This window comes from Oncorhynchus nerka, linkage group LG10 (genome assembly GCF_034236695.1).
Source record: "Oncorhynchus nerka isolate Pitt River linkage group LG10, Oner_Uvic_2.0, whole genome shotgun sequence".
Taxonomy (NCBI): domain Eukaryota; kingdom Metazoa; phylum Chordata; class Actinopteri; order Salmoniformes; family Salmonidae; genus Oncorhynchus; species Oncorhynchus nerka.
Window position 1 is genome coordinate 46,087,294 of NC_088405.1, and position 27,143 is coordinate 46,114,436.

The window sequence follows — 27,143 nt, forward strand, 5'->3', positions numbered from 1 at the left end:
TTGAAGATCTGATGTTGTTTCAAAGGTACAAATTCAACATATTTTATGCAAGGTTTGTCAGTGTTGAAAATGTCACCATGTTGATGTAATCCTGTAGTTTAATTTTCACTTTAAAAAACAGTTTGTTAATAACTTTTTTCAAATTCAATATATTTTCCATGTAACAATACATTGACAAATGTTGAAACAATGTTGATTTAACCAGTTTGTGCCCAGTGGGTAGTTATAAAGGTCGTGACATAATACCAAACTGCCATTCTATTACGTACAGAGGGGTTAGGCCAGAATATTAGAACATTGTGGGAGGCAACCAAGATGTCTAGAGAGACTAGTGGTAGGGGGCTCTGAGAAAATGTCAATAAGTATTGGAACATTTGTTTTGGAACAAATTGTTCACAATAAAACCACCCTCTGTCGTCCAACAGGAAGAAGCTGGCCCAGCGTCTGCAGGAGGCTGAAGAGACCATCAAGGCAGTTAACACCAAGTGCGCCTCCCTGGAGAAGACCAAGCAGAGGCTACAGGGAGAGGTGGAGGACATCATGATTGACGTTGAGAGAGCTAACACAATGGCCTCCAACCTTGACAAGAAGCAGAGAAACTTTGACAAGGTGAAAATGAATAAACCTCACCCTAGGGTAATATGTTCTGTCTGCTATTTGATCAGTTGTAGTATAATTGTACCATATTCCTGATTCAAAACTCCATCAATGAGTTCTAATGAAAACCCTATGGATTTCCCTAGGTTCTGTCAGAGTGGAAGCAGAAGTATGAGGAAAGCCAGGCTGAGCTGGAAGGAGCTCAGAAGGAGGCTCGCTCTATGAGCACTGCTCTTCAAGATGAAGAACTCCTACGAGGAGGCTCTGGATCATCTGGAGACTCTGAAGAGAGAGAACAAGAACCTGCAACGTGAGCATCTGACAGTAGTTCTATTTTGCTCATGTTTGACTAGTGTTGTAAAATGGAGGGAGCTTTAACCATCAAACTTACATTAAATTACTATTACACCATCTCTGAGTATAAAATTATATTTTTTGTACTCGTAGTCAGTGTTCCTATGAACAACCCAAGGAAGTGGAGGGCAATTATATTTGCAAGACCATATGAAGTGCTGTTAATTATTTATCTGTTATTATGATTCAATGTCAACTTCAGTGCATTGGTAATATCCGCAAAAAATGATCTCTCAAGTCTAAGCTGCTCCTGTGTTTGTGTGTGCAGAGGAGATCTCTGACCTGACTGAGCAGATTAGAGAGACTGGCAAGAGCATCCATGAGCTGGAGAAGGCCAAGAAGACCGTGGAGACAGAGAAGTCTGAGATCCAGACGGCTCTGGAGGAGGCTGAGGAAAAAACTACAGCTGTTTGATGGGAAAAGCAGTGTTACTGAGCCAATGCTAGCTACAGTCAAATGGACCTAGTAATGGTGTTTATTGTAGTCATATATATTTAATTGCTGGTGTTATTCACATCCAAATGTATTGAGCGCAAATCGGCTGACTGCTTCTCCTTGTTCAGTGCACACTGGAGCACGAGGAATCCAAGATTCTGCGTGTTAACTGGAGCTGAACCAGGTCAAGGGTGAGGTAGACAGGAAGCTGGCTGAGATGGACGAGGAGATGGAGCAGATCAAGAGGAACAGCCAGAGGTGCAGAGCACCCTGGACTCTGAGGTCAGGAGCAGGAATGACGCCCTGAGGCTGAAGAAGAAGATGGAGGGAGACCTGAACGAGATCGAGATCCAGCTGAGCCACGCCAACCGCCAAGCAGCCGAGGCCCAGAAACATCTGAGGAACGTCCAGGGACAGCTAAAGGTAAAGGGAATGGGACATCAGGCTCAAACATCTGAACATGGGGAGGGATTTGTTTGTGAATCTTTAAAAAAGGCTTGAACTGAGAAATTTAAAATATTGAATAGATTGGACTAATATACTGTAGAAATGTAGGGATATTGAGGAAATTCTTACCAATAAACATTTTTATCACCGATCTATCACCTCTACTTCCACAAATCCTAATGAACCTGTCATTATGAACCCCAGGATGCCTCACTGCACCTTGATGATGCCGTCCGTGCCTCAGAGGACATGAAGGAGCAGGCAACCATGGAGTAGTGCAGGAACGGTCTGATGGTGGCTGAAATCGAGGAGCTGAGAGTTGCCCTGGAGGTGACAGAGAGAGGCCGTAAAGTGGCTGAGACTGAGCTGGTAGACGCCAGCGAGCGTGTTGGACTGCTGCACTCCCAGGTACAGGTCAAAATCTATTTATTATGAAACTCAACCAAACATACCATTTACAAAGTGCTTGCCTGTATATGTCATAACTTCTGCCTTATGACATGTAAGTACTCTTGAGAGTCAAACAATTTGTCTTGTTTCCTCCAGAACACCAGCCTTCTGAACACCAAGAAGAAGCTGGAGACTGACCTGGTGCAGGTGCAGGGAGAGTTGGAGGACATCGTCCAGGAAAGCAGGAATGCAGAGGAGAAGGCCCAGAAGGCCATCACTGATGTGAGTTCTTATGATCTATTGAATTACATCAACTTCATTTGGCCCCAATGGTAATGGGACTGGTTAACACTAGTATTGTCTGAGCCTCTAGGTATCCCAGTTTGAGGCAATGTCGATTCTAACAGCCTAATAAATACATTGAATCTATAGTGCCTTCAGAAAGTATTCATACCCCTTGACTAATTCCACATTTTGTTGTGTTAACGGCTTGAATTCAAAATGGATGAAATGGATTTTTGTCTCACCAATCTACACACAATACCCCATAATGACAAAGTGAAAACATGTTTTTAGGACATTTTTGAAATGTGTTAAATGAAATTTCCATAAGTATCACACGCCTGAGTCAATACTTTGTAGAAGCACCTTTGGCAGTGATGTCTGTATCAGCTTTGCACATCTGGATTTGGGGATTTTCTCCCATTCTTCCTTGCAGATTTTCTCAAGCTCTGTTAACTTCTATGGGGACTGGATGTGAACAGAAGTTTTCCACAGATTTTCAATGGGATTCAAGTCTGGGCTTTTACTGCACTTTCACATTCTTGTTCTGAAGCCATTCCAGTGTTGCTTTGGCTGTATGCTTGGGGTCATTGTCCTGTTGGAGTGCACATTTTTGCCCTAGTCTACGGTCACTTGCACTCTTAGTCAGGTTTCCCTGTATTTGGCTCCATTCATGGTTCCCTCTATCTTTACCAGTCTCCCTGCCGCTGTAAAGCATCCCCATAGTATGATGCTGCCACCACCATGCTTCACAGTAGGGATAGTGTTAGAAGGGTGTAATAGTACTTTGCATTCAGCCCAAAGAGTTACATTTTTTTGTCAGAATCTTTTGTCTTACAGCCGTTCACGTGCCTTTTTGCAAACTCCAGGTGTGCTGTCATGTGCCTTTTTCTCAGGAATGGCTTCCATCTAGCCACTCTCCCATAAAGCCCAGATTGATGAAGTGCTGTAGAGACTATTGTCCTTCTGGCAGGTTCTCCCATCTCAGCCAATAAACTCTGTAGTTCTGTCAGAGTGGTTATTGGGTTCTTGGTCACCTCCCTGACCAAGGTCCTCTTGCTCAGTTGCTCAGTTTGGTTGGACGACCAGCTCTAGGCAGAGTCTGGGTAGTTCCATATTTTTTCTATTTCCCAATGATGGAGACCACTGTGCTCTTGGAAACTTTCAACACTTGTTTTTTACCTTTCCCCAGATATACAGTATGTCTCATCATAATTTTATCTTGGAGATCTACGGACAGTTCCTTGGACTTGATGGTATGGTTTCTGCTCTGACATGCACTGTCAACTGGGACCTTATATAGACAAGTGTGTTTCTTTCTAAATCATGTCCAAACAATTTAATTGGCCACAGGTGGACTCCAATCAAGTTCTAGTGACATCTCAATAATGATCAAAGGAAATTGGATAAACCTGAGCTTCATTTGGAGTGTCATAGCAAAGAGGTGTCAATACTTAAATGAGATATTTCTGGTTGACTATCTCCCTGAAATTAACCAACCAGGAAGAAGGTGGAATTTGATCCTTACAGAAAAACATTATGTTTTTCGTTCAATATTATTTGTCCTTGCGTGCACCATAAATTGGAAAAGGACATGTCAGTCAGTTTAATAATGTTTTTGGTTTGCTGATATTTCAACTGGAAAATAGATTATGGTGTATGATATGATGTTGTGGTACATTCTTTTAAAACATTTTTAATTTAATTATTATAGATATTTTTTAAACCAGTGAGTTTTGTGTTGAAAACTGCTTGGTTCGTTAAGAGCATCTGTCATGTTCTGACCTTTATTTCCTTTCTTTTGTATTTATTTAGTATGGTCAGGGCGTGAGTTGGGTGGGCAGTCTATGTTTGTTTTTCTAGGTTTTGGGTATTTCTATGTTTCGGCCTAGTATGGTTCTCAATCAGAGGCCGGTGTCATTAGTTGTCTCTGATTGAGAATCACACTTAGGTAGCCTGGGTTTCACTGTGTGTTTGTGGGTGATTGTTCCTGTCTCTGTGTTTGCACCAGATAGGACTGTTTTGAGTTTTCACATGGCTTGTTTTTGTTAGTTTGTTCATGTGAAGTGATTTATTAAAGCATGAATCAAAACAATCACGCTGCGCTTTGGTCCGCCTCTCGTTCAGATGAAGAAAACCATTACAGCATCTAATATGGTTATAGACGTGTGAATTTTTCACTGTGTTTGATGGAAAAGTTCAATAAAAGCTTTGAATCATCTGTTCTTATAAGTTTAATATCTGATACGTCCCCCTTCGGGGGACTACATATTAAATAGATTTTTCGAACGGGGAGTCGGTAATGGGGCTTGCTCCGTCTGCTCCATGCATCGACCTGGTTTTGCAGTACTTCAGGAACGGTGCAACACTTTTCTCCCATTGTCAAGGAAAAAACTACACAGAGGCATGTAAAACAGCCAGGAGAAGAAGGGAGGGAAAGAAAGGAGAAGCGCCCTTCGTGGGGTCCCCTGTTTCCCATCCATTTTACTTTAAAAAAAGGTACATTCACCAAGATAGTGTGTGTGTGTGTCTGTCTGTGCCTTTTTCCCCACAACCTCCGAAAATGTGGCTAGTGGGTTCGGGAACCACCCGCGAGAACCCGGCTAACAGTGCACAGAGTGCGTCTCAGGCTCCGACCTCTGACTTCCATACGACTCTGGATTCCCTTCATTACGCACATACCTTTTACCAAAGACTTCCGTGCGTGGCTCTATGGTGGACAGCCTGAAGTCAACCACAATGTTTCTGACCAAGGGGAAAAGGGACAGAACATAAAACAAAATTATATTTAATGTCTTGTCAGTTAATGCCAGGGGATTGAGAAACACTGCCAAGTGAACGTGATAGCCACTACACTACAGAAACTGCTGCTAGAACTATCAGCAAGGAATAAACCGAATTTTACAGATATTCAATGCACGTGTTCTAATTTCCAAAATAAGGCATTTATGAAAATTCTGTGTTACAAACTCAGTAATAATTGCATGTGTCAAAGAGCACTATTTTGAATCGGGGGCATTTATGAAACCTATGCAAAGTCGGGGGCATTTACGTAAAAATGTATTCTCTGTTACAAATATGTTAAATATGTTATGCGTCAATGAGTGCTGTTTCCAACAGGTTTCGAACCGGGGACCCGTTTAGCAAACGTGGTAACCACTACACTACAGACACTCCTGCATGAATTATCAGCAAGAAGTAAACTGAATTTTACTGATATTCATTGCATGGAATTGAATTCACAGAATGAGGCATTCATGAAAATGGGAATTCTCTGTTACAAATACAGGACGTATTGCATGTCTCAATGAGCTCTGTTTCCACCCGGCTCTGAAACAAGGGACATTACGCATGTTAAGCAAACGTGATAACCATTACACTACAGAAATTGCTACGAGAACTATCAGCAAGGAGTAAACTGAATTTTCCAGATATTCATTGCATAAATTCAAATGTCCAAAATAAGGCATATATGAAAAACAAATCTCTTTTACAAATATGTTTATTATTTCTTGTGTCAATTTTCGCTGTTTCTGCCCAGCTTAAAACCAGGGACCTTTCTCCTGTTAAGCGAACGTGATAACCACTACCCTACTAAAACTGCTGCTTGAATTGTCATCAAGGAGTAAACCAAATTTTACAGATATTCATTGCATAAAGTCAAATTTCCAAAATAAGGCATTTATGATTTTTTTTTCTATCACAAATACGATAACTTTTGCGTGTCAATTACCTGTTTCTGCCCAGTTTCAAACCAGGGACATTGAGCATTTTAACCTCTAGCGACGAGCAATCCCGTATCCGGGAGCGTAATCATAGCCTCAAGCTCATTACCATAACGCAACGTTTCCTATTCATGAAAATCGCAAATGAAATGAAATAAATATATTCAAACACAAGCTTAGCCTTTTGTTAACAACACTGTCATCTCAGATTTTCAAAATATGGGTTACAGCCAACGCTAGACAAGCATTTGTGTAAGTTTAGCATGGCATAATGCTATGCTAGGCTGTGCTGGCAGCAGGCAACATTTTCACAAAAATAAGAAAAGCAACCAAATTAAATCATTTACCTTTGAAGAACTTCAGATGCTTTCACTCAGGAGACTCCCAGTTAGAAAAAAATATCCCAGTTAAAAAGATTATTTTTGGAAATATTGCTTGGCTGAGAAATCGACCGATATGTACATTTGATTTCATGTAATACTCCATTGAGAATACATTGTAGAATATCTCTTATGCATTTATTATTATTTTTTTTATTTTATTTTTTATAACGCCAAACTTTTTTCAAAATTTGCTCCATAATATCGACAGAAACACGGCAAACGTTGTTTAGGATCCATCCTCAAGGTGTTTTTAACATATGTATTCGATCATGTATCCGTGGAGGCAGTTGGTTTCTCATAAGAAACTATTGGAAAAATGGCTACCTCAGTATTTTACGCAAGATTTTCTGCGGGAGACACCATGCGTCCATTCGCCCTATATGGTCTCTTACAGCCATTCTCCAATGGAAATGCCTAAAAAGACGTCACAATGCTGCAGACACCTTGGGGAAAACGTGGAAAACATAAGCTGACTCCTAGCTCCTTCACAGCCATATAAGGAGTCATTGGCATAAGGCGGTTTAAAAAAATGTGGCACTTCCTGATTGGATTTTTATCTGGGTTTCGCCTGTAACATCAGTTCTGTGGCACTCACAGACAATATCTTTGCAGTTTTGGAAACGTCAGAGTGTTTTCTTTCCAAAGCTGTCAATTATATGCATCGTCGAGCATCTTTTCGTGAAGAAATATCTTGTTTAAAACGGGAACGTTTTTCATCAAAAAATTTAAATAGCGCCCCCTATATCCAACTGGTTAAGTGATCTTGCAAACCAAGACACTCAAGGAGTTAAACAAATTTGACAGATATTCATTGCATAAATTCAAATGTCCAAAATATGGCATATATGAAAAAGAAATCTCTTTTACAAATAAGTTTATTATTCCATGTGTCAATGTTCACTGTTTCTGCCCGGTTTTGAACCGGGGACCTTTCACGTGTAAAGGGAATGTGATAACCACTACAGTACAGAAACTGCTGGTGGAGCTATCAGCAAGTAGTAAACTGAATTTTACAGATATTGATTGAATAAATTCTCATTTTCAAAGTAAGGCATTTGTGACAAAAATATTTATCTGTTACAAATGTAATAATTATTGCATGTGTCAATGAGCGCTGTTTCCACCCAGCTTGAAACCGGGGACCTTTCTCCTGTTAAGCGAACGTGATAACCACTACCCTACCAAAACTGCTGCTTGAATTGTCATCAAGGAGTAAACCAAATTTTACAGATATTCATTGCATAAAGTCAGATTTCCAAAATAAGGCATTTATGATTTTTTTTCTCTCTATTACAAATACGATAACTTTTGCGTGTCAATTACCTGTTTCTGCCCAGTTTCAAACCAGTGACCTTGAGCATTTTAAGTGACAGTGCAAACCACGACACTACAGAAACTGCTGCTTGAATTGTAATCAATGAGTAAACCAAATTTTACAGATATTCATTGCATAAAGTCAAATTTCCAAAATAAGGCATTTATGAAAAATATTTCTCTATTACAAATACAATAACTTTTGCATCTGTCAATTACCTTTGTTTCTGCCCAGTTTCGAACCAGGGACCTTTAGCATTTTAATTGAACATGCAAACCACAACACTACAGAAACTGCTGCTTGAATTGTCATCAAGGAGTAAACCAAATATTACAGATATTCATTGCATAAAGTCAAATTTCCAAAATATGGCATGCTAGGTAAAGCTCCGCCTTATCTCAGTTCACTGGTCACGATGGCAACACCCATCCGTAGCACGCGCTCCAGCAGGTGTATCTCACTGATCATCCCTAAAGCCAACACCTCATTTGACCGACTTTCATTCCAGTTCTCTGCTGCCTGTGACTGGAACGAATTGCAAAAATTGCTGAAGTTGGAGACTTTTATCTCCCTCACCAACTTCAAACATCTGCTATCTGAGCAGCTAACCTATCGCTGCACGTATACATAGTGTATTGGTAAATAGCCCACCCAATTTTACCTACCTCATCCCCATACTGTTTTTATTTATTTACTTTTCTGCTCTTTTGCACACCAGTATCTCTACCTGTACATGACCATCTGATCATTTATCACTCCAGTGTTAATCTGCAAAATTGTAATTATTCGCCTACCTCCTCATGCCTTTTGCACACAATGTATATAGACTCTCTCTTTTTTCTACTGTGTTATTGACTTGTTAATTGTTTCTCCATGTGTAACTCTGTGTTGTCTGTTCACACTGCTATGCTTTATCTTGGCCAGGTCGCAGTTGCAAATAAGAACCTGTTCTCAACTAGCCTACCTGGTTAAATAAAGGTGAAATAAAAAGTAGTGGTTATCACGTTCGCATAACACGCGAAAGGTCCCCGGTTTGAAAACGGGTAGAAACAATACTATATCTCACAAGCAAAAATTACCATAGTTGTAGTAGAGATTTTTTTTCATGAATGCCTTATTTTTGAAATTTGAATTCATGCAATGAAATTTCTGTCAAATTCATTGTACTCCTTGCTGACAATTCAAGCAGCAGTTTCTGTACTACAGTGGTTATCATGTACGCTTGGCGCGCGAAAGGTCCCCGGTTTCATCCTGGGTGGAAACAGCGCTCATTGACTCATGCAATAATTTCCATAATTGTAACAGAGAATTATTTTTGCCATAAATGCCTTACTTTGGATATTAGAATTTATGCAAAGAATATCTCTACATTTCAGTTTACTCCTTGCTGATAGTTGTTTCTGTAGTGTTGTGGTTATCACGTTCGCATAACACATGAAAGGTCCTCGGTTCGAAACAATGCTATTACTCACAAGCAAAAATTACCATAGTTGCAGTAGAGATTTTTTTCCATAAATGCCTTATTTTAGAAATTTGAATTCATGCAATGAAAATCTGTAAAATTCATTGTACTCCTTGGTGACAATTCAAGTAGCAGTTTCTGTAGAACAGTGGTTATCACGTTCACTAAACACGCGAAAAGGTACCCGTTTCGAAAAGGGGCGGAAACAGTGCTCTTTGTCACATGCAATAATTACTGTGGATGTTATAGAGAATTATTTTTCATAAATGCCTTATTTTAGACATTTGAATTCATGCAATGAATATCTGTAAAATTCAGTTGACTCCTTGCTGACAATTCAAGCAGCAGTTTCTGTAGTTCAGTGGTTATCACGTACGCTTAACACGCGAACGCTCCCCGGTTTCATCCTGGGTAGAAACAGCGCTCATTGACTCATGCAATAATTTCCATAATTGTAAAGATAATTATTTTTGTCATAAATGCCTTACTTTGGAAATTCGAAGTCATTGCAATGAATATCTGTAAAATTCGGTTTACTCCTTGCTGATAGTTCTAGCAGCAGTTTCTGTAGTGTAGTTGTTATCACGTACGCCTAACACGCGAACGTTCTCCGGTTTCATCCTGTGCGGAAACAGAGCTCATTGACACATGCAATTATTTCCATAATTGTAACAGATAATTATTTTTGTCATAAATGCCTTACTTTGGAAGTTCGAAGTCATGCAAAGAATATCTGTAAATTTCGGTTTACTTTGCTTGCTGATAGTTCTTGCAGCAGTTTCTGTAGTGTAGTCAATCCAAGATGGCGTAGCAGTCAGACGTCTTGTCGTGTCGTGTCCCTTGTATATACCGTTTTTTCATATTTCATATTTTTCTTCGCATATCTTTTTAAAAAATGTGCTAAACCTCAAGATCTAAATATTCTCCTGCAACCCGCCTCACCCAATGTAGCGTGGATCTGCTTTTTTTTTCTAAATCAAAATCAAATCAAATTTATTTATATAGCCCTTCGTACATCAGCTGATATCTCAAAGTGCTGTACAGAAACCCAGCCTAAAACCCCAAACAGCAAGCAATGCAGGTGTAGAAGCACGGTGGCTAGGAAAGTCAAGTATAAAGTATTTATAAAATATTAAGTATTATAAAGTATTTATATTTACTTCGGATCCGGAATCCCTCAACTGAAGCTAGCCAGCTAACTACCAGCTATCAGGCAGCAAACCATTGCTAGCGGTCATCAGCTAACCTTTGGCTCAGAATGCTCTCGCCAGTTCGAACAACACGACTCTAACGGAACATTTTCATCTGGATCTTCACAACTAGCTAACTAGCTACCCGCAACCTCGGATGATTACTCCTGGCTAGCGTTTCGATCCACTTAGCCTGAAGCTAGCCCGGCCAGAGCTCCTGTGCTACCACCGAAGCATACTCCTGGGCTACAATATCCGGACCCACGACAGGTCTATCGATGTCACCGCATGAAGAGGCATAAACAGACTTAACCCCATCGCGACGTCCCCCAAAGGCTAACTTTCGAGCCCTTGCTATCTGCTTGCTTGCTAATTCGGCCTGCTAACTGCTAGCCTGTTTAGCCCCAATGTGATACGGAATCGCTATTATTTAAAAAAATTTAGAACACATTCAAGAACCTCCAGAAGCTAACCAGCTAACTAGCTACAAGCTATTTAGTCATTGTTAGCCACTGCTAGCGGCTTTTACCTTCTGCACAGCCAGCCAGTTTTTTTAACCTGGATAATACTCGCCAGTCTAGCTTCCCTGTCCCATCCACCGCTGCCCCCTGGACACTGATCACTTTGCTACATAGCTGATGCATGCTGGACTGTCCATTAATCACGGTACTCCATTCTGCTTGTTTATGTTTTATCTGTCGGCCTCAGCCGCACTCAGGCTCTGTGTGTAGTCAATCCGACCCTCTCTGCCTATTCAACACCATTTTACCTGCTGTTGTTGTGCTAGCTGATTAGCTGTTGTTGTCTCACCTACTGTTTTAGCTAGCTCTCCCAATCAACACCTGTGATTACTGTATGCCTCGCTGTATGTCTCTCTCAAATGTCAATATGCCTTGTATACTGTTGTTCAGGTTAGTTATCATTGTTTTACTTTACAATGGAGCCCCTAGTTCCACTCTTCATACCCCTGATACCTCCTTTGTCCCACCTCCCACACATGCGGTGACCTCACCCATTACAACCAGCATGTTCAGAGATACAACCTCTCTTATCATCACCCAGTGCCTGGGCTTACCTCCGCTGTACCCGCACCCCACCATACCCCTGTCTGCGCATTATGCCCTGAATATATTCTACCATGCCCAGAAATTGTACTCCTTGCTGACAATTCAAGCAGCAGTTTCTGTAGTACAGTGGTTATCATGTACGCTTAACATGCAAACGTTCCCCGGTTTCATCCTGGGTATAAACATGACTCATGCAATAATTTCCATAATTGTAAAGGATAAATATTTTTGTCAGAAATTCCTTAAATTCGAATTTATGCAATGAAAATCTGTAAAATTCGGTTTACTCCTTGCTGATTGTTCTAGCAGCAGTTTCTGTCGTGTAGTGGTTATCACGTTCGCTTAACACGCGAAAGGTCCCTGGGTTAAAACAGTGCTCTTTGTCACATGCAATAATTACCGTAGTTGTAATTGAGATTTTTTTTCATAAATGGGTTATTTTAGACATTTTAATTCATGCAATGAATATCTATAAAATTCGGTTTACTCCTTGCTGATAGTCCTAGCAGCAGTTTCTGTAGTGTAGTGGTTATCACGTATGCCTCTTGGAGATAGGGCTGAATACTGCCGCCTTTGGAGGAAGTGCGTGCCCATAGTAAACTGAAAATATTTTTTCCCAAAATTGCTAATATATGCATATAATAATAATTATTGAATAGAAACACTCTAAAGTTTCTAAAACCGTTTAAATTATGTCTGTATGTGAAGCAGAACTCTCAGGGCAGCCTTTCTCCCAAACTCTCTCTTGTCAAGAGAAAAGTTGGGTCAACTTTGACGTCATCGCCCCTACCCTTCCCAGGCAGCTACCGATCTGGGAACAGTATGTATTTGTTCAGCGCGATGTCTGATTTCAAATGGCGCATTCATTGTGAGAATCTCGCGAGCCCTCGTCCTTTGGCGGGCAAAAATGTACGGGTCACTCTCAAATACATGCACTCTATTGCGTGCGGCCGATTTGGGGCACATTATTTTCCAAGAAACACCAATTGAAGGCGATTTGTCTGTTCGCGCTGATCATTGTTTTACATGTTAAAAACATCATAAAGCTCGATTCTGCACATAGTTTGACCAGTTTAGTCGACATATAATATGTAATTTTGAAGTTTTGATGCGCAAGAGTGCGGGACCAGAAGTCATTTTGGGTGCATTTCAGCTGAAGCTGTTAGCATATGCTAATACAGAGACACACAACGTGAAACCAAACGATGTATTGGGTAAGTATGACTCCTTCTACGTCTTCTGATCGAAGAACATCAAAGGTAAGGGAATATTTATGTGGTTATTTTGGGTTTCTGTGGACTCCAAACGTAGAGGAGACATACTGCTAATATCTGAGCGCCGACTCATAGTATAGCCTAGTGAACGAATTCTGTAACGTTAAAAATAAATGTAATACAGCGGTTGCATTAAGAAGAAGTGTATCTTTGTAACTATATGTAGAACATGTATATTTAGTCATTTTTATTGCTTGTTATCTGACGTTATCTGTCGGAGCTATCATCATTTCACCGGACATTTGAGTAGCATTTTTTGAAAATGTCGTCATTGTAAACAGAGATTTATGGATATAAATGGCATATTATTGAAAAAAAAAAAGTATTGTGTAACATGTACTATTACTGTCATCTGATGAAGATTTTCAAAAGGTTAGTGAATGATTTATTTTTTAATCCTGCTTTTATAATTTTATATTTTCTGGGACAAAATGGCTGCCTCTCGTCTTTTGTTTCGGTGGTGGTCTAATATAAATATGTGCTATGTTTTCGTCGTAAAACATTTTAGAAATCTGACTTGCTGGGTAGATGAACAAGGTGTTTATCTTTCATTTGAGCTATTGGACTTGTTAATGTGTGGAGGTTAAATATTTCTAAGAATATTTTTTTGCATTTTGCGTAATGGTAATGAGCTTGAGCCGTAGTCACGATCCCGGATCCGGGATGGGTCGCCGCAAGAAGTTAACACGCGAACGTTCCCCGGTTTCATCCTGGATGGAAACAGTTCTCTTTAACACACAAAAATTACCATATTTGTAACAGAGAATTATTTTTGTCATAAATGCCTTCCTTTGGAAATTTGAATGTATTTGAGGAAGAGGCTGGGTAGCATGGCAGAGTGGTTCAAGGCACTGGATTTAAGCTCAAGTCTCTCTTGAGGAATGGCTTTGTATCACAAAGCTGCCATCTTTGATGTTGTCATTGTTCGTGCAAGGCTTCATCGTTTCGATATTCTTACAAAGGAAATAAGAAATGTTGTGTGTATTCGAACCCACGAGTGCAGAACACATTGAATTAGCACTACATTGCCTCAACTACCTTGTCCTGTGCTTTCGCGGTGGCCCCTCCCACCAGCTGGCCGAGGTCCACTACTCATAGCGTGTTAAAGTGCTCTACAAATGTGCTCTTCAGACATAGCAGCAAAAACAAATGATCTGTTGACACAGGAAGAAAAAGCAACATGATATAAGCAAATGAAATAAAAAATGGAAAAAAGAAGAGGTAGAAATTAACGGGAGCTTAGCAAGCCTAGGTAACAGATGAGAAAGTGTGACTTTGAGGTAGAGGCTGGGTAGCGTGTCAGAGTGGTCTAAGGCACTGGATTTAGGCTCAAGTCTCTATGGAGGAATGGCTTTGTATCACAATGCTGTCATCTTTGATGTTGTCATTGATCGTGCAGGGCTTCAGTGTGGGTATCTCTTTAGTCAATCCATACTTCTGCAACGTTTCGATATTCGTACAAGGGAAATAAGAAATGTTGTGTATAGTCGAACCCACGAGTGCAGAACACATTGAATTAGCACTACATTGCCTTAACTACCTCGTCCTGTGCTATAGTGTCGGCCCTCCTACCAGTTGGTCGAGATCCACCTTTCTGAACTTGTTAAAGGGCACTAAAAATGTGCTCTTCAGACAAAGCAGCAAAAACAAATGTCGTGTTGACACAGGAAGAAAAAGCAACATGATATAAATGAAGAATACAAAAGGAAAAAGGAAAAAAATGTTGTGTGACATCAAACCCACGAGTGCAGAACACAATGAGATAGCAGTACATTGCCTTATCTACCTTGTCCTCTGCTATAGCGGTGGCCCCGCATACCAGTTGGCTGAGATCTGCCTATCTGAGCTTGTTAATTATTATGGGCAGGTGGGACATCCGGTGAAATTGCAGAGCGTGAATTTCAAATTACAGAAATATAAATATTTAACATTCATGAAAATACAAGTATTATACATCAAAACTTCTTGTTAATCCAGCCGCTGTGTCAGATTTCAAAAAAGCTTTACGGTGAAAGCACACCATGCGATTATCTGAGGACAGCGCCCAGCATACAAAAACATGAAAAACATTTTTCAACCAGGCAGGTGCGACACGAAATTCAGAAATAGGGATAAAATAAATGCCTTACCTTTGAAGATGTTTTTCTGTTGGCATTCCTAAAGGTCCCAGTTATATCACAAATGGTCCTTTTGTTCGATACTTGTACTTCCGGGTTGGAGCGAGCCGGTCGCATCCGCGCTTCGGTCTGCAGGTTGTATAACTTTTTCATTACATTTCATTACATTTCATTATAGTACAACGGTCTGATTTGTCTAATCTTAGCAATTTCTTCTTAGCTAGCTACATAGTCGTCGTTGTATCAAAGATAATTGCGTAATTATCGTATTTCGTCGTCTCCTATCTGCCCAACACGTTCACCGTCTACCGTAGCACTGTAGTAACTATCACACTCAACTGAACGACTTGATTAGTGTAGTGTTAGCTAGCTACATAGTTGTCTTTGCTGTCTTCGTATCCAAGATAATTGTGTAGTTTAGAGTGTGGAGTCTTAGAGTGATAATTGCGTTATTATCGTATTTCGTCGTCCTCCTATCTGCCTAGCAGCTAGCCAGCTAGCATACGTTCACCGGCTACCGTAGCACTGTAGTAACTATCACACTCAACTGAACGACTTGATTAGTGTAGTATTAGCTAGCTACATAGTTTTCTTTACTGTCTTCGTATCCAAGATAATTGTGTAGTTTAGAGTGTGTAGTCTTAGAGTGATTATCTTAATTCACCGAGGTTAGCTAGCCAGCTATTTTGTCGTCCTTAACGTAGGAGACACTCCTAGCTAGCCAATAGCCAGCCAACGTCTACTGAATAGAACTTTCGCATTCCGGTCGCATTCCGCTTCGCTCCACAGGTAGTATCACATTTTCATTTCATTTCATTACAGTCCCAACGGTGTGATTTGTTTGATCGTAGCTAGCTACATAGCTAGCTACATAGCCGTCTTTGTCTCAAAGATAATTGTGTAGTCTAGAGCGATTTTCTAGGTTAGCTAGCCAGCTATTGTCGTTCTCCTAACGCAACGTAACGTAACCAACACTGCTAGCTAGCCAGCTAGCTCCCGAAAAGCAGCATTGTAGAAACTTCACACTCAACGGTACGACTTGATTAGGGTAGTGTCAACAACGCAGCTAGCCTACCCCAGCAGTACTGTATCATTTTAATCATTTTAGTCAATTAGATTCTTGCTACGTAAGCTTAACTTTCTGAACATTCGAGACGTGTAGTCCACTTGTCATTCCAATCTCCTCTGCATTAGCGTAGCCTCTTCTCTAGCCTGTCAACTATGTGTCTGTCTATCCCTGTTCTCTCCTCTCTGCACAGACCATACAAACGCTCCACACCGCATGGCCGCGGCCACCAGATTAGTGGTCCCAGCGCGCACGACCCACGTGGAGTTCCAGGTCTCCGGTAGCCTCTGGAACTGCCGATCTGCGGCCAACAAGGCAGAGTTCATCTCAGCCTATGCCTCCCTCCAGTCCCTCGACTTCTTGGCTCTGACGGAAACATGGATCACCACAGACAACACCGCTACTCCTACTGCTCTCTCTTCGTCCGCCCACGTGCTCTCGCACACCCCGAGAGCTTCTGGTCAGCGGGGTGGTGGCACCGGGATCCTCATCTCTCCCAAGTGGTCATTCTCTTCTCCCCTTACCCATCTGTCTATCGCCTCCTTTGAATTCCATGCTGTCACAGTTACTAGCCCTTTCAAGCTTAACATCCTTATCATTTATCGCCCTCCAGGTTCCTCGGAGAGTTCATCAATGAGCTTGATGCCTTGATAAGCTCCTTTCCTGAGGACGGCTCACCTCTCACAGTTCTGGGCGACTTTAACCTCCCCACGCCTACCTTTGACTCATTCCTCTCTGCCTCCTTCTTTCCACTCCTCTCCTCTTTGACCTCACCCTCTCACCTTCCCCCTACTCACAAGGCAGGCAATACGCTCGACCTCATCTTTACTAGATGCTGTTCCTCCACTAACCTCATTGCATCTCCTCCAAGTCTCCGACCACTACCTTGTATCCTTTTCCCTCTCGCTCTCATCCAACACTTCCCACACTGCCCCTACTCGGATGGTATCGCGCCGTCCCAACCTTCGCTCTCTCTCCCCCGCTACTCTCTCCTCTTCCATCCTATCATCTCTTCCCTCTGCTCAAACCTTCTCCAACCTATCTCCTGATTCTGCCTCCTCAAACCCTCCTCTCCTCCCTTTCTGCATCCTTTGACTCTCTATGTCCCCTATCCTCCAGGCCGGCTCGGTCCTCCCCTCCCGCTCCGTGGCTCGATGACTCATTGCGAGCTCACAGAACAGGGCTCCGGGCAGCCGAGCGGAAATGGAGGAAAACTCGCCTCCCTGCGGACCTGGCATCCTTTCACTCCCTCCTCTCTACATTTTCCTCCTCTGTCTCTGCTGCTAAAGCCACTTTCTACCACTCTAAATTCCAAGCATCTGCCTCTAACCCTAGGAAGCTCTTTGCCACCTTCTCCTCCCTCTTGAATCCTCCTCCCCCCCCTCCTCCCCTCCCCCCTCCTCCCTCTCTGCAGATGACTTCGTCAACCATTTTGAAAAGAAGGTCGACGACATCCGATCCTCGTTTGCTAAGTCAAACGACACCGCTGGTTCTGCTCACACTGCCCTACCCTGTGCTCTGACCTCTTTCTCCCTCTCTCTCCAGATGACATCTCGCGTCTTGTGACGGCCGGCCGCCCAACAACCTGCCCGCTTGACCCTATCCCCTCCTCTCTTCTCCAGACCATCTCCGGTGACCTTCTCCCTTACCTCACCTCGCTCATCAACTCATCCCTGACCGCTGGCTACGTCCCTCCTGTCTTCAAGAGAGCGAGAGTTGCACCCCTTCTGAAAAACCTACACTCGATCCCTCCGATGTCAACAACTACAGACCAGTATCCCTTCTTTCTTTTCTCTCCAAAACTCTTGAACGTGCCGTCCTTGGCCAGCTCTCCCGCTATCTCTCTCAGAATGACCTTCTTGATCCAAATCAGTCAGGTTTCAAGACTAGTCATTCAACTGAGACTGCTCTTCTCTGTATCACGGAGGCGCTCCGCACTGCTAAAGCTAACTCTCTCTCCTCTGCTCTCATCCTTCTAGACCTATCGGCTACCTTCGATACTGTGAACCATCAGATCCTCCTCTCCACCCTCTCCGAGTTGGGCATCTCCGGCGCGGCCCACGCTTGATTGCGTCCTACCTGACAGGTCGCTCCTACCAGGTGGCGTGGCGAGAATCCGTCTCCTCACCACGTGCTCTCACCACTGGTGTCCCCCAGGGCTCTGTTCTAGGCCCTCTCCTATTCTCGCTATACACCAAGTCACTTGGCTCTGTCATAACCTCACATGGTCTCTCCTATCATTGCTATGCAGACGACACACAATTAATCTTCTCCTTTCCCCTTCTGACGACCAGGTGGCGAATCGCATCTCTGCATGTCTGGCAGACATATCAGTGTGGATGACGGATCATCACCTCAAGCTGAACCTCGGCAAGACGGAGCTGCTCTTCCTCCCGGGAAGGACTGCCCGCTCCATGATCTCGCCATCACGGTTGACAACTCCATTGTGTCCTCGTCCCAGAGCGCTAAGAACCTTGGCGTGATCCTGGACAACACCCTGTCGTTCTCAAATAACATCAAGGCGGTGGCCCGTTCCTGTAGGTTCATGCTCTACAACATCCGCAGAGTACGACCCTGCCTAACACAGGAAGCGGCGCAGGTCCTAATCCAGGCACTTGTCATCTCCCGTCTGGATTACTGCAACTCGCTGTTGGCTGGGCTCCCTGACTGTGCCATTAAACCCCTACAACTCATCCAGAACGCCGCAGCCCGTCTGGTGTTCAACCTTCCCAAGTTCTCTCACGTCACCCCGCTCCTCCGCTCTCTCCACTGGCTTCCAGTTGAAGCTCGCATCCGCTACAAGACCATGGTGCTTGCCTCACGGAGCTGTGAGGGGAACGGCACCTCAGTACCTCCAGGCTCTGATCAGGCCCTACACCCAAACAAGGGCACTGCGTTCATCCACCTCTGGCCTGCTCGCCTCCCTACCACTGAGGAAGTACAGTTCCCGCTCAGCCCAGTCAAAACTGTTCGCTGCTCTGGCCCCCAATGGTGGAACAAACTCCTCACGACGCCAGGACAGCGGAGTCAATCACCACCTTCCGGAGACACCTGAAACCCCACCTCTTTAAGGAATACCTAGGATAGGATAAAGTAATCCTTCTCCCCCTCCCCCCCTTAAAAGACCTAGATGCACTATTGTAAAGTGGCTGTTCCACTGGATGTCATAAGGTGAAAGCACCAATTTGTAAGTCGCTCTGGATAAGAGCGTCTGCTAAATGACTTAAATGTAAATGTAATGTAAATGTATGTAAATGTGATAAAGTCCTTCTTCATATCCATAAAAACTGAGTTAACTGGTGCGCTTCATTCAATACTCCACCTGTTTCCCTCCTTCAAAATGCATACAAGATGAATCCCAAACGTTACCAATAAACTTATCCAAACAAATCAAACAAAGTTTATATTTAAACCTCAGGTACCCTAATACGTAAATAAACTATTAAATTGAAGACGGAGAATAGTATGTTCATTACCGGAGATAAACAACAAAGAACGCTCTTTCACCCAAGCGCATGGAAACACTACGGCCAAAATGGGAGCCACTTAGAAAAACTACAACTTCCAGCGAATTTTTCCAAAAACCAGCCTGAAACTATTTCTGAAGACTGGTGACATCTAGTGGAAGCCCTAGGAACTGCAATCTGGGAGGACTTCGCCTCATAATAAACATGAAAGCCATTGGAAACAGTGGAAGGCTGAAAAGTTTTTTGGGGATGGTTTGTCCTCGGGGTTTCGCCTTTCATCCAGACGTGAAAATACCGCCCCCTACCCAAGAGAGGTTAAAGGGCTCTATAAATGTGCTCTTCAGACATAGCAGCAAAACAAATAATGTGTTGAGACAGGAAGAAAAAGCAACATGATATAAAATGAAGACTACAAAAGGAAAAAGGAAAAAAGAAGAGACCGAAATGAATGGGAGTTTAACAGGCTCAGGTAACAGGTGACAAAGTGTGGGGTTATTTATGGTACAGGTTAGTGTGGCAGAGTGGTCTAAGGCGCTGGATTTAGGCTGCAGTCTCTCTGGAGGTGTGGGTTTGAATCCCACCACTGACATCCTTCTTGTTGTTTGTGCAAGTCTAAAGTGTGGTCATCTCTTTGGTCAATTCAAACTTTGGTAGCATTTTGATATTCATACAATGGAAATAACGCTGCTGCCGTCTTTAGCACTCAATTGCCTTAACTACCTTGTCCTGTGCTATAGCGGTGGCCCCTCCCACCAGCTGGCCGAGATCCACTGCTCTGAGCTTGTTAAAGTGCTCTACAAATGTGCTCTTCAGACATAGCAGCAAAAACAAATGTGTTGACACAGGAAGAAAAAGCAACATGATATAAACAAAGAAAATGAAAGGAAAAAGGAAAAAAGAAGAGGTTGAAATTAATGGGAGCTTAGCAAGCCTAGGTAACAGATGAGAAAGTTTGGCTTTCAGGAAGAGGCTGGGTAGCGTGGCAGCGTGGTCTAAGGCTACCATAGCACAGGACGAGGTAGTTAAGGTAAGGGAATACCCCCTTGAATTGGACAACAATGAATGGGAACATATTACCATTGGGCGAAACATATACACAATGATAAATACCACTCAGAAGGATTGCAATTCATGCAATGCTTATGGCAAGTGTCATTCAGATAAAATCCCAAAGAGGGCGAGCGCGCTCCACCGTAAATGTTCATATTGCAAATGGACATCAAGTCAAGACCCAAGTGTCAATTTATAAAAATAAAAATAAACATTTTTAAAAATGTATGACTCCCTAAAAAATGCTTTCTGGACCGTTTTTTGAAATTCTTTAGATTTTTTTGTCAATTATACATGTATAAGAACTGTATGAACATACCATTGTCATATTTGATTGAGTTGTCCATAAGGCGCATGTTATGTCCATTTGCCATATATGACAATAGGACGTCGGCTTCTGAACCGAAAAGTATGTGAACCAAATTGCATTTGTACTGCCCAAATGGTATATATCACTATGTTAAGCCCTGAATCAACCTAGGTCCATTTGTCCTTTATGATGAGAGAGAAGAGGGACTCTTGTCATTTTTTAAATTTTATTGAAAAACGTCCAAAATGACCAGGGTTCGCCCCCTATTGGATGGCCACGGGTGGGGGGTGCTCCCCAGCCGTGGATCCCTTGCACCCTCCAAAGGCATTCAAAACCATTTAAAAATGTGCTCCTAGAAACCAGTTCCAATCACCAGGCGCACGTCTCTCCATTTGCAATATGTTTCAATGGGCATTTACCTTCACGAATTTGACATGCTCAAAAATACTGCAGAATTACAAAATTGACTGGCCCGATGAACTCGGGATGGCTGGGCAGTGATAGTGGTTCCTCTCCATCGCGCGTTGTGTTGATTTATTCATGTCCATTTGGTGATGGTTTTTCACTGTTTAAACATATTGCAAATGTACAAAAGTCAGCCAGCAAGAGCGTCCATTAGTCAATTAGATATCATTCTGACACCAAACCCACTTTTTCCAACACGTTTAGAAGCCAAGTATCACATATTGCAGAGCAGACCCAAAATTCACAACGCCTTCTGTTGAAACCAAAATAAAAACATAAAACACAGAGTTACGTTCTAGCTGCTGATCCAGTTCTGACATTATGTGTAGGCCTATGTGAGGCGACCCCGAATCCTGAGTTTCGGCTCAATAGGTCATTGTGAGCTCAAGCAGCGACCTTAATTGGTGCTGAAAATCCACATTTTCCAGGCGTTGCTTCAGGGTCCTTGAATGAGCTATCAGACAGAAACGTTAGGGTCCGTCTCTATGGGCCGAGGCGGTTTCAATGCACCTAGTCTTGTGACTGGGACTTTTCTAAATGTCATAATTTTCGTGATTGTCAAAATGAATTAAAGTTATTGCAAATGTACAAGGCTGTTTCTCAGTCTGAGAACCTTCTAGAGCCACAACTCACCGTGCACTATCGACTTGAGCTCTAGAACAGGTTTCTAAGGTTTCAGAGCTCTAGGTCTGATGGTTCTTTGATTGTTTCGAATGAAGGTAACTATTGCAAGCTCTGTGTGTCTGTAAGCCCCACACTGTCATTCTGTCCTGTGTGTGTGTGTGTGTGTGTGTGTGTGTGTGTGTGTGTGTGTGTGTGTGTGTGTGTGTGTGTGTGTGTGTGTGTGTGTGTGTGTGTGTGTGTGTGTGAGAGAGAGAGAGAGTTTTTCTTCTAAATCTGATGGGAGATATGACTGATTTACAGTTCACAAGGGTTGCCTAATCACACATATAAAGTTTTGGAAAGAGCTGACCTTTTTAACCCTTCGAAACAGCCACTACAACCCCAATTTAAGGCATGTCCGGTTGGTACAGGAAACTGAAAGTAAACACATATCATCATTGGGGTAGGCTATTACAGAATCTTTAAACTCAGAACTGACTGACTTTGCAAATACTTAGCATGTTAGCTACCCTTCCCCTAAACATAAACTTAACCCTTTTAGCTATCGCTAACCTTAACCCTTTAAGCTAACCCTTCCCCTAACCCAAACCCCTAGCCTAGCTAATGCCAACCAGGTAGCTAACGCTACCCACCTAGCTAGAATTTGTAGCATATCATACGTTTCACAAATTCTTAACATATAATACGTGTACCAAATTGGTAACATATTGTAAGTTTTGCAGATTTGGAACATAATATGAACTGTAACATATCTTACAAAATGGGTGATGGACAACCAGAAATGAAGACATACCATACCTTAAGGGAACATTTCGGCAGTAGCTGTATGGTTAGTGAGAAAGTCCATATTGCAAATGTACGGTCCCTTACTAGACGTCCGAAATCGTTTGTAAAATTCGCGGACGGCGTCAGGCCGAGCGGCAGGGCCGGACCTACCGGGAAGTCATCAAATGAACTTTGTCGGACATTCGGTTTCCGTTTTACAAAAATAATTAAATTTTGGTCATTTTTCCGCTGTCCCGGAAAATCCCACAAGAGGGCATAAGCAATCATATTGCTATTGGACAAAACATCACGATTCACGACGGGGCCTTATCTCGGAAAAAATATTTCGAAGCCGAAACTCGGTGAGCGTAGGTTTGGCATAATGGGCAGTTGGTCCCGAACAAGATGGCGTCTAGGCCTCAACGGTTTTTGAGTTATGGCCATTTATCTGGGATTAAAGGTCCAAAATGAAAATAGAGAAATTATTTTTCCACTTCACGTCAAAGTCAAGGAGCCTCCGGTGTCAATAAAAAAAGAACCAGCCATTTATCTATCGTCATTTAAGAGAAATCGTACAATGACACCTTGGTGATGTTCACAGATAGGTGTTTGTTTTTTCAACGGTTACAGATCCAGTTGCGGGGTGTTCTTACAAATCTTTTTAAAGTGTGCTGCGGAGCTCTGCGAGATTTCTGTGATTTTCTATGATTTTCTGAAATAACACACACTCACTAAACCCTCCGTAAATAACTCAGTTCTTAACGTAAAGACTTAAAACTCAGGATTCTGTAAAGGCATACCCAATCAGGATATGAGTTTATTTATAGCTTCCTGTGCCAACCGGAAGTGCCTTAAATGGTGTCACAGTGGCAGTTTCCAATGGTTAAAAAGGTCAGATCTTTTCAAAACTTCATATGTGTGATTAGGCAACCCCCATAAACTGTAAGTCAGTCATTTCTCCCAACAGATATCAAAGAAAAGCTCTCTCTCACACACACACACACAGCAAGGATGGAGTGACAAAGTGCGGTGCTTAAAGACACACAAAGCCTACAATGGCATTTCCATATTCTCTAGGCCGTGCCGAGTTCAACAAGATGCCCCGCTTGACCGTAGCTCGCTCGGTCTAAGCACAGCGACCATTAGAAAAGTAGGCCCAAAATTAAGGCTGGCCCTCAATGTCATTTGCTTTTGGGTGACAGTGAGAGAACCATTAAGGTGAGAAGCACAATTCGACCTCAGGAACGTACCTGAGGTCCTCCAGATCCGTGCAAGCCTAACCTTGACCGTGTGGCATTAACCCTTACCAGTTAAAAGAAGGTGTTTACATCAAACAGTTTGCATTGACTTCTCTCCCCATAGGAATACATTGCCTGCACCTCTAAATTCAACCTGAAGCCTATGTGGGTTATGAATGCCTTATGAACCTGTCTTCTATGACAGTCAATCAGACCACTATGAGGTCTACCTGTGTCGATTCTAAGCTTCCTGGAGCAACCGGAAGTGGTTAAATTGACTCAAAAGGTGTTTTGATGTACATAACCTTCAAAGGTGAAAATGACTACTTTCAATCCTGTGTAGATCGTAGATCAGTCAATTCTTAACTTAAAGACTTAAAACTCAGGATTCTGTAAGTGTCTATGTCAATCAAGACATGTGTTTACTTATAGCTTCCTGTGCCAACCGGAAGTGCCTTTAATTGGGTCACACTGTCTGTTTTGAAGGGTTAAAAAAGTCACATCTTTCCAAAACTTCATATGTGTGACTAGGTAACCATCATGAACTGTAAATCAGTCATTTCTCCCAACAGATGTCAAAGAAAAGCTCTCACACGCACACACAGCAAGGATGGAGTGAAAAAGTGCGGTGCTCAAAGACACAGAGAGCAGGCAATGGCATAAACATAATCTCTAGGCCATGCCGAGTTCAACGAGATATCCCGCTTGACCGTAGCTCGCTCGGTCTAAACGCAGCGACCATTAGAAAAGTAGGCCCAAAATGAAGCCTGCCCCACAACGTCATTTGCTTTTGGGTGACAGTGAGAGAACCGTTAGGGTGAGAAGCACAATTCGACCTCAGGTATGTTCCTAAGGTCCTTCCGATCTGTGCAAGCCTAACCTTGACAGTGTGGCATTAACCCTTAATAGTTAAAAGAAGGTGTTTACTTCAAAGAGTTTGCAGTGACTTCTCTCCCCATAGGAATACATTGCCTGCACCCCTAAATTCAACCTGAAGCCTATGTGGGTTATGAATGCCTTATGAACCTGTCTTCTATGACAGTCCATCAGACCACTATGAGGTCTACCTGTGTCGATTCTAAACTTCCTGGAGCAACCGGAAGTGGTTAAATTGACCCAAAAGGTGTTTTGATGTTGATAGAGGAATTGTAAATCCCTTTATGTTTTGTTGCCAAAACCAATTAAATTCACACTCATTTCTAATTCATGATAAGTTGTAAGTTTATCATTTGCATGAATTAGCAAGAGACCAGTCTTAAAAACAAGTTCAGCATTTATTCTTGATGAGTACTGACCCAAAATACAAAGAACATTACATTTTAAAGAAAGAGAACATAAAATGACGTCATCAGTTTCACACCCTCTCCCAGCCTTACAATGGCTTAGTATTCAGTCCTGGAGATAGTTTCACTCCCCTCATAAACTACATTCCAACCTGTCTAAAGGATATACTTCTCTCCACTAATGGAATCCAACCAAAACATTCTTATCTGTTTGAAAAACTATCTTATCCCTCCTTCTTAAACTCGCCCAGGAGACACAGACAATTAATTCATTTCTGCTTACATTTTCAGTAACAGCTCAACTAAAAACTCATACTTTTCAAATCATAACATAATAGTATTAGAATAAATGGTTCTAATCATTAATGTATACATAATTGATCATCTAAACTATAATTTCCTCTAACAATCCTCCCTTTGATCAAATATTATACATTCAATTCTACATCTAGTTTTATTTAATCATAAAAATGAAAGTATAAACAAACTTAACTAACCTTTTTATAGAGGTTTATCAGATTATCAAATGAATAGACAAATAATCAACAAATCAATTATAAATGTTTATCCAACTCTTCACATTTCATTAATCAATTCTAACCTTAACTCCAACTGTTTTTAAGCCTACATCAGAATCATAACTCTTCCTGCCGGATTTTCGTCACGACCTTCATTAAAAAACAGTTTAATCATGGAAACCAATTACAATCTAATTCCCCTTCATCTCAACACTATTCTCATCAAACATAAATTCCCCACAAATGACAGATCCAGATTCTTCCACTTCCTCTGTAGACATGCCTTCAGTCCTCCACGGGTCAGAACCTGGAATCGGCCCATAACGCACCATCTGTAGTGTCATTGATCTCTCCAGAGTCCTGGAAACAATAACTTTCATACATACACGCAATCAACCACGTACGTACAAGACTAACACAGTCACACCGGTTAAGGTGGCCCATAACACCACATTTTTCCATAAATACTGTCTACCCAATTTAGTTCAGAGAAGTATCCACCCCAGAGTTTCTGCCAACCCGTGAGCCAGGGTGGTCAAACCAGCTGAGGCTTCGGGCACTGATTCGTCCGGAGCTGTGCTACCTGGGATGTAAGACACGGTCCTGATTACCACGCCCACTTCCTCCTTTTATCTAATGCAATTCTATTCTGTCAGGTCTTCCAGCTGATTGCTTCAGTCTGTTCTACAAACCCTTTAATAACCCTTCTGGTAACTATAATTAATCCAGTCTACATTCTTATTGAGAGTAGACCACTCTAATCCTGCTAGTATCTGATTTCTTGCCCTGAACTCATCCGGCACACCTCGTGGAACCCCAATGTTAACAATATATACTCTTTCGCCAAAAGACCCAGATGGAGCATCTCTTCTCTCTCGTTTGGCTAACTTCATGTCTTGGTGTTGTATGAGTGTAAAAGGCATTCCTAACCAGTCCAATCAGTCGGCAATACTGATAACAAACTCATTCCCCCGCACAACCACCAGATGGCGACACTGGCCCATTTTATTTTATTGAAATCCCCAGAGTTCAACCAGCCTGTCAATTCAGACATGGTCTCGTCAGTGGTCATATTCTCTGTACCAACTTGGTTCCTGGGGATATAAATAGTGCAAATCAATACAACTGTCATTATTTGGCATTCCTGCTTTCATGAACAGCTTTACCATACATGCCATTCCCTTAGGGGAATTAATTCCGTTCAGTGGAAAAGGGATAGTTGTTAACTGGGTTTAGCGTTCGCACAGGCATAACATTCTTCTTTAGCCACTGATCTGGCCGTATATTGAATCCACTCCAACCATAAGTTGGACTCCCCA

At 42.2% G+C, this 27,143-nt stretch overlaps 1 non-coding gene and 1 pseudogene across 1 annotated transcript; both read left to right on the forward strand.

The window, feature by feature from the left end:
* The first annotated feature begins 414 nt into the window (after window positions 1-414).
* LOC115134924 (myosin heavy chain, fast skeletal muscle-like) lies at window positions 415-2,687 on the forward strand (annotated as a pseudogene).
* A 1,989-nt stretch (window positions 2,688-4,676) lies between these two features.
* Window positions 4,677-4,876, forward strand: LOC115136557 (U2 spliceosomal RNA). The gene has a single exon (XR_003864666.1). It is a non-coding gene; the product is annotated as a U2 spliceosomal RNA (small nuclear RNA).
* Window positions 4,877-27,143: the final 22,267 nt, after the last annotated feature.